Source organism: Gorilla gorilla, chromosome X (assembly GCF_029281585.2).
Source record: "Gorilla gorilla gorilla isolate KB3781 chromosome X, NHGRI_mGorGor1-v2.1_pri, whole genome shotgun sequence".
In the NCBI taxonomy this organism is placed as follows: domain Eukaryota; kingdom Metazoa; phylum Chordata; class Mammalia; order Primates; family Hominidae; genus Gorilla; species Gorilla gorilla.
The window spans coordinates 17,742,950-17,759,891 of record NC_073247.2 but is presented as its reverse complement, the minus strand read 5'-3'; the positions used below and the strand labels follow the sequence as shown (position 1 = coordinate 17,759,891).

The window sequence follows — 16,942 nt, the reverse complement described above, 5'->3', positions numbered from 1 at the left end:
AATGTGGATGTATATTCTATGATGTGGATCCAGGCAGTAACACCACTTGTGGATGTTATAACTCAGTGTATACTGTTCTGTACAAAGACTCCCTTTCCATCTCCCAAACTGAATAGACTGAAGCCCTTCTTGGCCAACGATATCTGAGCAAGACCCGCTCCTGTCTACAAGAGCTGTGTTTTGTACAGATGCATCCCCATGCTGGGACACCCTCTTGGGAAGTTCTGCAAGGATAAAGTTACAAAGAAATAGTAACACAGAAGCATCTACTCTATCTGTAAGTATGGTAATTCTCTCTGTTTCCAAATAAATTGTAATGTCATTTCACGTCTCTCCTTCCTATGCTTAATTGCAAGGCAGCACTATGCAAAACCAAAATGTCAAGTTGTGTAAACAAAACAAAATCGTTTTTCTCAAAGTCAGTGCTCAAAGCTTCAAAGATTGTCAAAGAAGCTTGTTTTCTCTAGGTTTTTTTCTTCCTAAAGTATGCTATATTTACTTGCAGCAAATCGGATGCATAAACGCATTTATAGATGGTTGTTACTGATGAAACTTGGCAGACAAGAAATAGCTATTGTCGGCACAGGTATTTGATAGGTAATTCCACCTTCAAGTGATTAAAGTTAAAAGATTTAAAATACTGTAATTTTGTCATTTTTGTTTTGTTCTGGCTATTGTCTTACCTTAGAATAAAAAAAAATATTATGACAACAATGTTCTTTCACTAACAATTTTCTACAAACTGGAAGTGTGAATAGGTGCAAAAGTTAGATTTTGCCATGACTGACTAAATGGAGTTCATTTAGGTGAGCATCAGTATTTGTTTTAAAATTTAAGTAATTGATGAGCTAAATTAGTCAGGGTACACTCACTGTGAGTGACCTTAAATAAATGAAATTTTGTGTTAAGTATGGCAGGCACCAAGGTAATGCCAGAAACAGCAGAGGTTTGTTCTATTTTAATTTTTTTGCTTCAATGGTATCTGGGGTACCCAATGAACAAGATCCATTTTGCACTGAGAAGGAGTAATATACGAAAGTATATGCTATGTTATAACCTTCTCTTTTTTCTACTTCTTGAGAGCAAATAAAATGACTTACAGAATCCTGTTGTAAAGAAACTTTCCTTCCTAAGTGCTTACCTCCCCAAAAAAGCATTAAGCCACTGTTGCCCCAAACCACGGGCGCTGCATGCCATGTTGAGAGATGCAGTCCAAGTGGGTGAGCCCAGAAATCACCCTAAGACAGACAGTTAGCTCCCAGCAGACTCTGTGAGCAATCCTGAATTTCTACTCCACGAGGCTTGTCGGAGAAGTGACTCTTCAGATTGCAGGCAGAGAGGCGTGCTCACATGATCTCAGATGACAAAGGTATGGAAATATTTCATTTACTCCATTTTTCTCATGGTGAGATACCAAACCAACGAAAGGTCACAAGACTCGAACACATGAAATTGTGCCCTAAGAGAGCTATGGCCATTTGCTCCCCTTTCCTACCAAAAAGCAAAATAAAATATACTTGGAGGAGAGACGGCAAAGTCAAGATGCACAGAAAAGAGAATCAACTGACGCTGTGATGCAACAAAAGCTCTGTGTGAAGGCTTCCTAATAATAGTGAACGTTTGCCCAGCGCTTAATACACCGAAGGCACTCTTCAAAACATCCCCAGCAAGAAAGGCAATGAAATGATCCCATTTTACAGAGAAAGAAGTGGGGGCTCAGTGAGAGAGGTCACCTGCCCACATTTAACTGCCAGAGGTTGGTCAGTGGGGGATAGAATCACATGCAATCTGGTCACAAAGTCTGTCCTTTCTTGGCACCGCTGCTGCCATCAATATGCTGAAGCCAGAAGTGGTATGATATCATCGTCCCAGTATACACTGCGTGGGGCGGAACCATATACACATGGCTCTGAATGTTGCCTCTGCAATCTGCTGATTTTGTGAGCTTGCTGAGACTAGTTACTACCTTCCAATGCACCTTGGTTTACACATCTTTAAAAAGGGATAATACAGTTCCATTCGCAGAAGCCTGCCATGAGAACTACTATGAATGCATAACACCTGGCAGACAGTAAGTATACAGTGAGAGAAGAACGAGTAACTTTATTAGAAGTAGTATTAATATTATCAGTGGAGCAGATGACAGCGGCAGTGTGACAACAGGACACAGTCTAATGTGACAGTGAACACAAGAAGAGCAAGGAGAAGAGATGGCAACACAGCACTGAACCCCCAATTTAATGCTGCCAGTACCATTAAGGGCCTTTTGGTTTTTGAAAATGGTCCCATGATGCCAAAGAAAGGGCTCAGATCAAGAACTGTCTGCTTTCAATTAAGTATGCATTCATTCATGGGATAGAAATGTCTTCTCTTCAAATGATCTCATGAGTTGTATTTCTCCTCCCTCTTTTCTAAATGCAGAAATCTAAACAGCTTGAGCACTGGTTTCATAAGATTCTAGAAACAAGGAGAACACAGACCAATTTCTGCCTCCTTCTTTTTCCTAGCTCCCTTTGCAAAAGTGACATAACTACTCTAGAAGAAACATATTCTGTCTGTAATCCCAACACTTTGGGAGGCTGAGGTGGGTGAACTGACTGAGCTCAGGAGTTCAAGACCAGCCCGGGCAACATAGTAAAACCCTGTCTCTACAAAATACATACATACATACATACATACAAAAATTAGCTGGGCATGGTGGCACATGCTTATAGTCCCTGCTACTTGGGGGGCTGAGGCAGGAAGATTGCTTGAAGCTGCAGTGAGCCGAGATCACGCCGCTGCACTCCAGCCTAGGTGACAAAACGAGACCTCATCTCTTAAGGAAAAAAAAGACATATTCCTGGATTCATGACCATCATAGGAATCTGAGTGGGGGACATGGCTGTACACCCAGATACAAATGAGATTCCACAGGTAAGGACCCACAGGTCAGGGAAGGATGCACGGTAGCACCAGCCAGCTGCTCCCTCCTCACTGCTTGGGGAAGACATGTGGGAGCAAAGCAGGAGGCTCCCTTTGGAGGCAATTGAGAAAAGCCCCTCCTTCACTTGATTTCAAGGCTTTGTGCTCCTCGTCCAAGTGGGAATGGTAGCACCTGAAGAAAATAGCTCTTGGAGGGTACAGTCACCAAACCATCCCACCCTCCCCTGTGTGCAAACTACTTTCCCAGCCCTAACCTTGCCCCTGCCTGCTCACATGGGTTGCAAATCACAGTTGCTGCCCCATGGGACCAAGGGAAGCCCAACCACCTGATGACCCTCACCTCCTCCTAAAACCCCACCCAGAAATGGTGGCTACAGAAGCCAGTCCAAAAGTGAGGCTGTCAGAAGCCATCAGCAGCTCCCAGAAACCATAGGTTGCTCTTGACAGCTCTAGCAGTTGAAGCCCTCCTTGTGGTCCTAACTCATTTGGCTGGTGGATGCCACGACCACCATGAGGACCTCATGTACTTGCAAGGGGAGCTTGGCTTCACTCCCAATCTCCTGCAGTGACAGTGTAGGTTTGAACTAATTATTGCTGCCCACTCAAGGGTGGATCTAGCTAGATGAATCAGCCAATGCTGGACCTCATGGGAAGAGACTACTGGGCTACAGCCACCTGGCTTCCAGTGGTTTCATTATGGTGACCCTCTGCATAGCCCTTGCAGAAAAGATCCTAACTGGATTCCTACCACCTGAAGACAAAGTATAACACTGGGCCACCAACACTTGTCCTACCCAAGTTTTAAGAGGTCCCACACCAGCCAAGAGTACTGATCAATCAAGACCCAAATCCACAAGAATAGGCAAATAACACATGGTCCATCACAGACACACACACACACACACACACACACACACATGCACAGAATGTCCTCCACAGATGAAATATCTAACTGTAAAGCATGAAGTCATATACATATTGGGTGAAAATACAAGGGAAAGGGTGTATACATATAGGTTGAGTATTCTACATCTGAAAATCTGAAATCTGAGATGCTCCTAAGTCCTGAACTTTTTGAGTGTCAACATGATGCTCACACAAAGGAAATGCTCATTGGAGCATTCTGAGTTTCAGATTTTTGGATTAGGGATGCTGAGCTGGTGAGTATAATATAAATATTCCCAAATCTGAAAACATTCCAAATCTGAAACACTTCTGGTCCCAAGTATTTTGGATGAATATCTGAGTATTTTGGATACTCAACCTGTAATTTGTAGGGGAGTAAGAAAAGCTTTAAAAAAAAAAATCTTCCAATTACAAGCCCCAGACATCATGAAGGTTTAACTACAAAAATTTCTTGCAAAAGACTCTTTAAATAGAATGAAAAGACAAAAAAAAGGCAGGAAAAATATTTGCAGTGTACAATAAGTAAAATATTAATGTTATTATCATATAGATAGTGCAAACAAATCAATAAGAAAAAGATCTACAATCCAATAGAAAAGTGACCAAAGAATCCTTGGGAGAAGAAATACAACGCTGTACTAACCCTACACACAATAGAAAAAAAAATAGTGAACTAGCATTTTTCACCCGATAGATGAAAAAGAGACTGATAATATCCAGGGTTGCTAAGAGTATGAGGAAATTAGCATTCTCATTGATTATCAATGGGTATCCTACTATCATGGTGAAAAAAAGAGTATACCTATTTTAGGCAGTATCAAATGAAAGCAAATTTTTTATGCTCTTTGATCCAGCGAATTTGATCTCGGCTGAATTTTTATTTCAAAATTATTCCCACCAGTTCACACAGCTTTACAGAATATTCACTTATAGCACTACTTGAAATACAAAAAAATAAATAAATAAAATAAAAAATAAAAAAATTTAAAAAAAGGAACTCAGATGTCCCTCACAGAGGAATGATTAAACAAATTGTAGTCTAAGAAAGGTAAAATGAAAATCGAAATGCTGAAATGGAAAAATGACCAAATAGATAGTTGAGCGAAAAGAAAAAACTGCAGAATAGCACATAGAGTTTGTGTAAAATATTCTTAATAGTCAAATCTTGATATTACTATGTCATACTGGCAACATATAAGAAATAAATCTATCCAGCAAACTGTTAATGATGCTGCCTATTTAGGGGTGAGATTTCATGGGGCATTCCCTTTCTGTACTGTTTGTGTCTATATTCTTCGGTTTTGCATACTGCGGATTACTTTGGTAATCAGAAAAACATTTATACAAAGTGTGGAAAACACTAAAAAAACACAGAAGACTGAGGCAACAATTTAAATTTTTTTTTCTGTTGCAAAGTGGTATGTGACATGCTATCTCACACTCACCCCCAGAACTCTGCTCTTGAACTACATTAAATCATAGACCTTAGCTCTCAGTGACTTCATCCTAAGCCCCTGCATGAAGAGAAAGCTGTCCAGACATCGTAGGAAGGCACAAGAAAAGCATAAACTCTGGGACAGTCAGCGAGCATCTCATAGCTACTGTCTCCTCCATTCCACGCTTTGTCACTCACAAAGGCTTCCCAAACACACAATTCTGAAAGTGACAATCAATAGAAAATGTTGACATATGTGATTTTATTTCGATTTACCAAAAATTCATTTTCTTCCTGCAGTAATGAAAAGGAGTAAGAACCCTAGATAAAATTACATTCCAGTAACAAATGGTCTATCCTATTTGAGAAAGCCTTGTATTTTAAAAAGTATATACAAAACACTCCCAAACAGCAAAACAGCACATATCCTAAAGTGTACTATATATCTTTACAGTCAAGCATGTAACTGGCGGTTTTTAAACTGTCTCTTTATTAAATACATTTGGCAATCGTGGAAAGAGAATCACGCATAAGTGGGTTTGTATTAGTCATTCCTTTGCAATGTAGAGGTTGTCATCACCTCCTAGATGTTTTCCTGAAGTTTCAAAACCTCATTATGCATGTTGCATTCAGGTAAACAGTGGTCTGTAATGGAAATGATTTCATTTCTCTCCTGTCTAGATCTGCTTGAATAAAAAATTGGTTCATTAGGCAGCAGAGGCTTAATACCAGCCCCTGTCAAAAGTCCCTGAGAAGATACTGTCTATCTGCAATTTCATGATTATCATAGCAATCTCAGCAATACGGGTGTGCAATGACACGATCAGAGGTCATATTTCATCTGATCCAGAGCTCAGCTATGACTGCAAGCATATACCAAGAGTTGACAGTCTGAATAAACCAATGGATTTCCTTTTTTTTTTTTTTAACTGCAGTTTCCACTTTGGGGAATTAACATTACATTAGCATTATTAAAATAAGTAGATTTCACAAACTCATTTTTTTAAAAGTGTGATTTAGGATGAGTGGGAGATAAAGTTAATGTAAAATATCATGTGTAAACACACACATACATACACACACACACAGATAACCTAAAGCCTTTTGAAAGACATTTCCTAAAGGGGATTTCCAATGAAGAAAAACACCAGTGTGAAAATAAAGCCCAATTTGTTGCTTCACTTGAGTTTTAATCATTGTGTCATAGATGCCTTGGGATTCATAAATGAGAGGTGTTGGCTGAATATTTAAAATATGCCTTGTAAGCTGAAACAACAGTAATATGGTATCAGCGGCAGACTCATAAGAGATTCAGTGGCCATAGATTTCATCAGGTCCTCCTATAAGCATTGGGGATTAAGGAAAGATTCTGACTCCACTGGATAAATGGCAACAGATTTTTTTGTAGTTTAATTATTTTTTTAAAAATACAAGAAAAATGTCTGACCTATTCAGGAATCAGTATAATGTGGTATGTGTAATTTTTAAAAAGAGCTGATCTCTTTCAGTTATTTTAGCAAACATTTTATTTTTTAAAATCATAATGCCCAGTGCTAGAACATGTGTAGTGAACTGGTACAATAAATTGGTACAATCAATGTCTTTTTCTGATATTTATCTTTCTATCATTTGCTTTGTATGAGCTCTTCCTATATCTCAGGAGTTTTCTTTTTATGTTGATGATGCACATGCTTTTTAAGTCTTTTGTCATTGGTCTTTTTGTTCAGTTTATGTTATATTTTTACCTGACATCAGGAGATTTTAGATTTCATGAAGTAAAATTCAGCAATCTTTCTCTTTGAGTTAGTTATTTCTTGGCTTTTGTGCTCAGAAAGACCTTTCTCAATTATCCTGTATATCAGATAAATATATCTCAATATATTTTCTGGAATTCTTCAGTAGTTCCATTTTCCAAACACAATCTGCATGGGGAATTTATTTAAATATATGAGGAACAGCAGGAATAGCATAGTATGTAAGACAGACAAGATTAAGATCCTAGCCATCATATGCCATCTCCATGACTTTGGGCAACTTACTTTAATCTTCTATACTTCTTGTAAAATTGACTTCTTTATTTTGAGCATCACAACGTCCCCCTGCTTCCTCCTCTTCATCTTCATTATTTTCATCATTATCACCATCTTCACCACCATCATCACTATCATCATAATTACCACCATCATCAGCATCACCATCATCATACCTATCATATCATCATCAACATTATCACCATCATGACCATCATCATCATCATCACCATCATCAGCATCACCACCATCACCATCATCATCAACACAACACCATTATTATACCATTTAAGCACATGCAAAGCACCACAATGCCAGACAGTAGTGAATTAACTACAATCGCTCTCCTAAAAGTTTAATCATACCATCACAATTATTGTATAATCCATTCTTAGCCATCTGCCTTGAAGGGTCACCTTTACATTTACATTTTACATGAAATTCTTTTTCTGGGCTTCCTGCTCTGTTCCATCACGCTGTCTAGTCTGGAGCCAGTGTCACATGGCTCTATTTATTTATCTTTATTTGAACTATATGAAGCGCATGTTTAAAACAAAATGAAAATTAAAAACACATTTAAAAATTCATACCACATCCAACCATTGCTGCGGAAGCAGATGAGAGAGAGACTAGGGGATACATTTGCTTTTCTTAAGAGTTTTAAGACAAAATGCTTCCATGTTCTATTTCTTATTGCTCCAAGTGCATCCCCCTGCACATCACATCCCACTGGGATGTGTGCCACAGCTATGAAGAGATAACTAGTTGTATAGTCTCAGCAGTTAGCTCTTAATATTGCCTTAATGCCATTGAGCTAAAAGATGGGTCTGTGCTGGACAGATGGAAGCCAGCTTGCTTAGTGTGCACGGACCACCTCCCTGACTCCCTGAAACCTGTTAAAAACCTGAAACGTTGGCAGGTAACCAACGATTGAAATAATTTTCAAGCCTCAATTTTGAGTGTTTGATAATATTGGAAGCTCAGTTAATGAATGAGCGGTCCATAATGGTTCTACATTCCTCCTTACAAAGTAAACCATTATGCATCCCCTCTCTCTGCCTGGCTATAAACCTCCACCATGAAAGTGAATAAAGATAATCAGCCCTAGGAATCACAGGACAGCTGTGCATGGCATCTTTGCTGGTGCACGGTCATATGAAGGCACGAGCTGAACACTCTGGCTTCCCAATTCCATGACCTCTCCAACTCCAGGAACTTGCCTTCCATTCATCATCCAGCAGGCATGCCATGCACCTGGGAATACCTGGAATGATTCAACCTCTGGAATATAAACACTTCCACTCTGCCCCAGCCTTCCAACATCTTTGCTGCAATCTTGTTTGAATCTCCAGTTCATCATCACAAGCCACCAGCTCTCTTCCTTCCTCATCCCCCACCACCATCTGCCACTTCAGTCCTTCTGTTGCTAATCACTCAAATTCCACTGCCCAGTTGCCTTTTGTGACACTCCCTGCTAGCAAAACTTCAATCATCAATAAGTTTGGTGATCCTACTTCCTGGCCCTGCATTGAACTGAAAATCCACATACCTATGTGCCAACACCCAATTCATGGTCTCCAAGCAGAGATGAGCTCAGACAAAGCCTGATAAGTCATCCCTTGGCACAAATTCTTCCATTCCTCTTGAAAGAAATATCCAACCTCATTGACCTCAGCTCCTCAAATATCATTCTCTGTAATACACTATAATTCTACAATTTACAGGAGCTACATTCACTTGTCCCTTTTCAGCCCTTCTTGATGTCTCTGAAGTACTCGTTGGTATTGATCATTATCCGTTGAAATGCTCTTTGCTCCTGAATTCCCTGATCACACTTCTCTGAGTCTGTCTTCCCAGTTTTTCGCTGTTCTTTTGGTTTTCTTTTAGGGGTTCTTTCTGCCGTGACCTTCCTTTGGATGCTGGACTGGACCTTCCATCCTCACTGTGCACCAGAAGTGAGCACATTATTGTCACTTTTTAAAGAGGGTTGCATTGATCAAAAATAAGAATGTTTAAGAAATTCAAGATAGAAAACTGATGCATAACACCCCAAGGGAAATATACAGCCTTAAGATCCAGGCTAGACTCTGTATAGGACAAAGAATGTCAAATAGAACATGGGCTTTTGCTTTTTTGGGTCTTACAGTTTTGAGAAGTAAAGACATGAAGGTTGATTTCTAAACTCTTATCCTGGATTAGATGGAGATAAATTGTGGGTCACAGGTTGCCCAACTGCCTGAAATATTCTTGCAGAACAATCTCATCCATGCCCATGGTTGGACTACTATTTTGATATATAGGAGAAAGCCAAGTCAACCTTATTCATATCTGTGTTCCTAGTAATTCCTGGCACCTTGGATCAGGCTTTGCAAATATCAGGCACCTGACCTCCATACTTTCACTTTTAAAATTTCCTTATTGAGCACCTAATGTGTACCTTGTCTATAGAACTTGAAGGAAATCAAAATATTTTACCACGTCCCTCTCCCTCTCCCTCTCCCTTTCCCCACGGTCTCCCTCTCCCTCTCTTTCCACGGTCTCCCTCTGATGCCGAGCCGAAGCTGGACTGTACTGCTGCCATCTCGGCTCACTGCAACCTCCCTGCCTGATTCTCCTGCCTCAGCCTGCCGAGTGCCTGTGATTGCAGGCGCGCACCACCACGCCTGACTGGTTTTCGTATTTTTTTGGTGGAGACGGGGTTTCGCTGTGTTGGCCGGGCTGGTCTCCAGCTCCTAACCGCGACTGATCCGCCAGCCTCGGCCTCCCAAGGTGCCGGGATTGCAGACGGAGTCTGGTTCACTCAGTGCTCAATGGTGCCCAGGCTGGAGTGCAGTGGTGTGATCTCAGCTCGCTACAACCTCCACCTCCCAGCCGCCTGCCTTGGCCTCCCAAAGTGCTGAGAGTGCAGCCTCTGCCCGGCTGCCACCCCGTCTGGGAAGTGAGGAGCGTCTCTGCCTGGCTGCCCAGTCTGGAAAGTGAGGAGCGTCTCTGCCCGGCCGCCCATCGTCTGAGACGTGGGGAGCGCCTCTGCCCTGCCGCCCGGTCTGGGATGTGAGGAGCGCCTCTGCCCAGCCGCGACCCCGTCTGGGAGGTGAGGAGCGTCTCTGCCCAGCTGCCCCGTCTGAGAAGTGAGGAGACCCTCCGCCTGGCAACCGCCCCGTCGGAGAAGTGAGGAGCCCCTCCGCCCGGCAGCCACCCCGTCTGGGAAGTGAGGAGCATTTCCGCCCGGCAGCCACCCTGTCCGGGAGGGAGGTGGGGGTCAGCCCCCGCCAGGCCAGCCGCCCTGTCCGGGAGGGAGGTGGGGGGGTCAGCCCCCTGCCCGGCCAGCCGCCCCGTCCGGGAGGGAGGTGGGGGGGTCAGCCCCCCGCCCAGCCAGCCGCCCCGTTCGGGAGGTGAGGGGCGCCTCTGCCTGGCCGCCCCTACTGGGAAGTGAGGAGCCCCTCTGCCTGGCCACCACCCCGTCTGGGAGGTGTACCCAACAGCTCATTGAGAACGGGCCATGATGACAATGGCGGTTTTGTGGAATAGAAAGGGGGGAAAGGTGGGGAAAAGATTGAGAAATCGGATGGTTGCCGTGTCTGTGTAGAAAGAAGTAGACACGGGAGACTTTCATTTTGTTTTGTACTAAGAAAAATTCTTCTGCCTTGGGATCCTGTTGATCTGTGACCTTACCCCCAACCCTGTGCTCTCTGAAACATGTGCTGTGTCCACTCAGGGTTAAATGGATTAAGGGCGGTGCAAGATGTGCTTTGTTAAACAGATGCTTGAAGGCAGCATGCTCCTTAAGAGTCATCACCACTCCCTAATCTCAAGTACCCAGGGACACAAACACTGCGGAAGGCCGCAGGGTCCTCTGCCTAGGAAAACCAGAGACCTTTGTTCACTTGTTTATCTGCTGACCTTCCCTCCACTATTGTCCTATGACCCTGCCAAATCCCCCTCTGTGAGAAACACCCAAGAATGATCAATTAAAAAAAAAAAAAAAAATTTACCACAAAATATATTTATTTCATATATGCGAGATGGCTGTCAGACAGCATGCAAGGAGAGCTGTTTTTGTGGGGGAGATTTGCATCTGTAGAAACTCTGTATTCATGCAACCAGGACTTCCCTCGTCCAGATCTAGGAAATACGAAATGAGAGTCCTATACTTTAAAGATCTGAAAGAAACATTAACTGGCCAAGCATGGAGGCTCACGCTTGTAATCCTAGCACCTTGGGAGGCCAAGATGGGAGGATCGCTTGAGCCCAGGAGTTCAAGACCAGCCTGGGCAACATAGTGAGACCTTGTCTCTACAAAAAATAAAATTATTAGCTGGGCTTGGGGGCAAGCACCTGCAGTCCCAGCTACTCAGGAGGCTAAAGTGGAAGGATTGCTTGAGCCCAGGAAGTCGAGGTTGCATTCAGCCAAGATTGAGCTACTACACTCCAGCCTGGGTGACAGAGCAAGATCCTGTCTCAAAACGAACAAACAAACAAACAAACAAAGAAACAAACCATTTACCACTTATTTTATCGGAGGGCTGCCATGATGCAAGCTCCCATTCTTTTTGTAACCTCAATATGGTATACAAGCTTTGGTATCCCATAGGGGGTTTGGGTAGCCACTCTGTGATGCTCCCTGTGTGCAGGTTAATATAGTTTTTATGACTTTTCTCCAATTAATCTGCGTTTTGTGAGTTGAGTTTTAGAGAAACTTCAGAGGGTGAAGGGGAAGTTTCCCCCATGGCCCCTACAGATTCTAAAAGTAGATGTCTTCTACGTACATTGAATCAGAGGACTTTTGTCCATGTAAATGAACCTATATACAGAGGGGTTATTCATTGCATGCTACAGTCCATACTTTCACAATCATTTTAATCCAAACCTCCTAAAAGAGTCTATTTTAAAATGGATAATCCATTACAACCATGTCTGATAATCCAGGCCCTACTTAAAATTACGCTGCAAATTTGAAGGGCTTAGACCAATACCTATGGTTCCCTATTGCCAGAGTTTTCTTGTGTTTCTTGAGGTTCTTGACACAATCCTGAGCTCTTACGAATGAGGCCCTCCAATTTATTCTCCATCCCTCAAGACGAGTTGGGTGCATGGCCCTTGCTGCTACATTGAGTTGCACATGACTGACTAAATGTCAGGCATGTTAAACACGCATTCATTCTGTAACATCCCCCAAGCTCATCTCATGAATTCACCACTTATTTTTCCTCCAGATTGGTTCTCTGTGCCCAGAGGGTACGGTAGCAATGTCCAGGTCCTTCTGCAGGGCAGGCAGAGGAGAGGGAGAGAAATCAAACTGAGGGTTGCCCTGTCATGCTCAGTCAACAGGGGATGCCAAGCTACCAATCCTGAGCAACTGAACGACAAATGCACAAAGACTTCTGGAACTCCATCTAAAGATGAAGACTTGCCATTCTTGTTTGAAAGAATCTCATAAAACCAGTTGATTCCAACTCTCAGCAGTGGAAGGGTGTTTTTTCTTTTTTTTTCCATAGCAAGGCTTTTTTTTTTTTTTTTTTTTTTTTTGATGGAATCTCACTCTGTTGCCCAGGCTGGAGTGCATGGGCGCAATCTTGGCTCATGCCAATCTCCGCCTCCCGGGTTCAAGTGATTCTCCCATCTCAGCCTCCCAAGTAGCTGGGATTACAAGCATGTGACACCATGCCTGGCTAAGTTTTGTACTTTGATTAGAGACGCGGTTTTGCCATGTTGGCCAGGCTGGTCTTGAATTGATAACCTTAGGTGATCCACCTGGGATTACAGGCATGAGCCACCACACCTGGCCAGGAAGCTTTGATTGGAAGCCAGAGATTTGTTTTAGCATTCACCTTCTTGTTCTCCACTTGAATTTTTCTTTGTAATAGTACAGAACTTGCTAGTCTAATCCTGAGCAAAGGCTGATTTATGATTGCTTCATGTGGTTCTATTAATAGCACAGGGCTCTGAGTGAATGCTGATTGCATGCAAATTCCACTTCACAGACTAGCTGTGATCACTATAATGGTGTAAGCTGTAGATAAGAAACCCCCGGTGAGAACTACACCCATCCTTCCACCTGACCCCCGACCATGAACAGGTCTATGAAAAATGTCAGTCTATTTCCAAAGGAAGAGAAACAGCCAGAATGACACGCCTCCAAAATGCTTGTTGTATACTGGAGAACAATGAGATTTTACACGTTTGTTCTTCCCTGATGCTTGGGCTGCTTCAGAATTAACTGGGATTGAAAATCAGACTTTGCAATAGCACCATGATTGCCCAAAGAATTCCACTGTGGGTGTGCCCTGCTGAAATGATGTGGCTGCTGTATCCAACATGCACAGCACCACTGCCCTTCCTGCTTCCAAACTGTTCAAGCACTCTATCTGCACCTCCCTCATGACATTCCTCACTTTCTGCCCTGAGTTGTTATAGGATCTCCTGAAAGAATCTTAAATTTCTTAGTATCCTGTACGCTGAACATTCTCCCCTAAACCTATAGTCTTATCATCATTGCACCCCACTCCCACCCTACACTGCCAAAAAACATTTAGGCACACAGTTAGCATCCAGTCAACATGACTAATGAATGAACTAGATCTGTCCCGGATATATGCTGTTGGTTGTGCACTGACATGATGCACGCTTTCTTATTACATGGAAAGAAAAGAAACAAAGTGGTGTAGATTTCATGTTCTAGGTGGGACACCTGCATTGGAACTCATGCTCACCCATTATGAATTCTGTAACCTGAGGTGGGTGTACCTAACCTGCAAGCCTCACTTGCCTTACCTGTGGAATGGGAATGATGAGAACATCACCTGCTGCACAGGGACCACTGGCAGCACAAAATGAGGTAAGATGCTGGGACTCAGAAACTGATATCCCCAAAGATTGCATTTTGACATGCTAAACCGAAGAAGCCTCAAGTCTCTCTAACCTCCCCCTCATCCCACACACAGTTTCTCCCATAGAAGGTGAAGTTCTTTTATCTGCCTAAGATCCAGACCCCCGCAAGGAGAACATTTTTTTCCCTTCCCCTCCCTGTAATTTCATTGTCTGTTGCAGAAAAGAAGACCAAGATATGACTACCCCTGAGGAGACCCTTTTCCAAGTACGATGACTAACTCCAAGGATCATTTAAATTACAAGATAATCTCTGTTCCTGTATCCAATAATTCTCCGTAGCAATCATTTATTGCCCCTCAACAGAACTCCTCTTCTCCCTGACCCGCATAACCTGTCTTACCAGGATCCAAGCCCCCATCATACACACACACACACACACACACACACACACACACACACATATATACACACACACACACACACACACACACATATATATATATATTTTTTTCTTCCTGGAGTACAGTGGTGCGACCTCGGCTCACTGCAACCTCCGCCTCCCAGGTTCAAGTGATTCTCCTGCCTCAGCCTCCCCAGTAGGTGGGATTACAGGTGTGCACCACCATGCCCGGCTAATTTTTGTATTTTTAGTAGAGATGGGGTTTTACCATGTTGGCCAGGCTGGTCTCAAACTCCTGACCTCAGGTGATCTGCCCGCTTCGGCCTCCCAAAGTGCTGGGATTACAGGTGTGAGCCACCATGCCTGGCCCAAGCCCCCAACCTTTCTGTAACCTCAGGATGGTGTATAAGCTTCTGGACCCCATTGGGAGGTTGGGTCTTCATTATGAAGGCTCTCGTGTATGCACATTCAATAAATTAGTATGTCTTTTCTCCTATGAGTCAATCTGCCTCATGCCAGTGATTTCTTGACAACCTTTATGGGACCAAAAGCCTATGGCTCCCACAAATACATGTGCTATCAGGGCCCAGTATAGGGCCAGCTCTCAATGTTAGTCACTCTGATGATTAAAATCATGTCGACCACCCCGTGAATTTGCAGAGCAGAATTGTATCTCCTGGATTTCAACTGCCCTTGTGTGGTTGTACTGAGAAGCCCCTTCTGCAGCTCTCACAACATCTGTATGAAGTCAGTCTTTCTCTAGTTACTATAACAATATGAGACACAGCACTCACTCAGCTAAGAATAAGGCAGTAAGCCACAATCACGGGCAGTAGATTTGGTGTACAGTTACATAATAAAGGTTCTTGGTCACTGAATATGCCTTTCCAGGCTTAGAGAAACCTGCAGTGGAGAAAGTGATGATCCACAGAATTACACAGCCCTCAAACATGTGGAGAGAACATGCTCTGAGTGACTGAGATGCACCCTCACTAGTTAACTGCTTCCATCTCAGTTTTCCTTTGTGCAGGGAGTGTTTCTTATGAAGCAAATATCCCCCTTTTATTTTATTACATAATTATTCAGAATGCAACAGTCCCATCCTGTGTAATAAGGAAAAGCCCTTCTTGGAAAGAAGAAATATTCTTTAGAACACTCATATGTATTGGATTTAAAAAACAAAAACTTTCTTAAAAATTCATGGAATGCTTAGGGGAAGGATTTTATCTTTCCGCCAAAAACAAAAAAACAACACAAACATCTATAAATCAGGGGCTAAGGCAGGTCTCGAAGATTGAAAATACTCTCCAAATACTTTAGAGGAACTAGTAGTGAGACAACACTGGAAGTTAGACTTTCTAATGAGTCAGGCATGTATGCCATGCTAATTAAATAAAATTTAATCAACAGATGTGATGAGATCAGAGTGAGGTTGCTTGCTAGCCAACAGAAGTCTTAGAGTTGCATAAGCAGCCTGACACATTAAAATAGAACACTCATTAAAAAGAGAAAATATTCTACTGATTTACACTAAGATGTGAAAAATATAAATTGATTTACGTGCAACATTTTAGAAAGGAAAAAATAAAAGGAGGCAGGCTTGTATTGGTATATGTACGAGCCCTAAGCGTAACGCATTCTTCTTATAAATCTTGTTAGAGAGAATGTTCTGGTTTTGTTTTTCCTAGTTAGTATTACAAATGGTACTCACTCTCATTACTTTATAGAATCACAGACTATTAGAGAAAAAAAGAACCTCAGAACTCGCCTAATTTGAATCCTCCTATCAAGATGATAGAGGAGAGGCCTGAAGATGTAAAACATCTCCCAAGTTCACAGAGATAATTAAAGAAGCATCTAGAAGCTGGAAGAAGAGCCCAGTCTTGTTTCTTAAGAAGGTGCTCCCTCCTTGATTTAAAACAAAACAGAACAAAATTTGTTCTGACAATCACCACAGTAGGTGACCACCACCGCCATCAATTTGCTGCTTTAAACAAACAAACAAACAGAACTGGGAAGCAACTTTCATGGATTTCCAAAACATCTGGATCCAAAGATTAGAAACTATTGAGTTATTTCACCAAAAGAAATGGAAGGAAGAATGAGAGAGAGAAAAAGTAAAAGGAAACAAATATATGAAAATCTTCAGGAACCTGGGTGAGTACTGGAATATGGACAAAATGATCTCTTCTGTCACTCTGATACTGTCCAGATGAGCCCAGCAATGTAAAAGTAAGAGGCAATGCTGCTAGAAAAGACTGGAAGTTGTGAGAAGTTCCGAGTGGACTGGAATGCTGATTTTTCACTCCTTTGCGTAACTCACACACTAAGGCCTTCCCTACCTCATTCAGTATGAGATTGCATGCTAGCCAACCCCTTAGCTGTGTATAGCTAAGAGACCCCAGGTGTAATCCCCCA

General features: G+C 42.5%; 1 protein-coding gene across 3 annotated transcripts in view; it reads right to left on the bottom strand.

Moving 5' to 3' along the window:
• Positions 1 to 16,942, bottom strand: part of STS (steroid sulfatase) — a 209,365-nt gene that overhangs the window by 62,049 nt on the left and 130,374 nt on the right. The window lies entirely within an intron of this gene.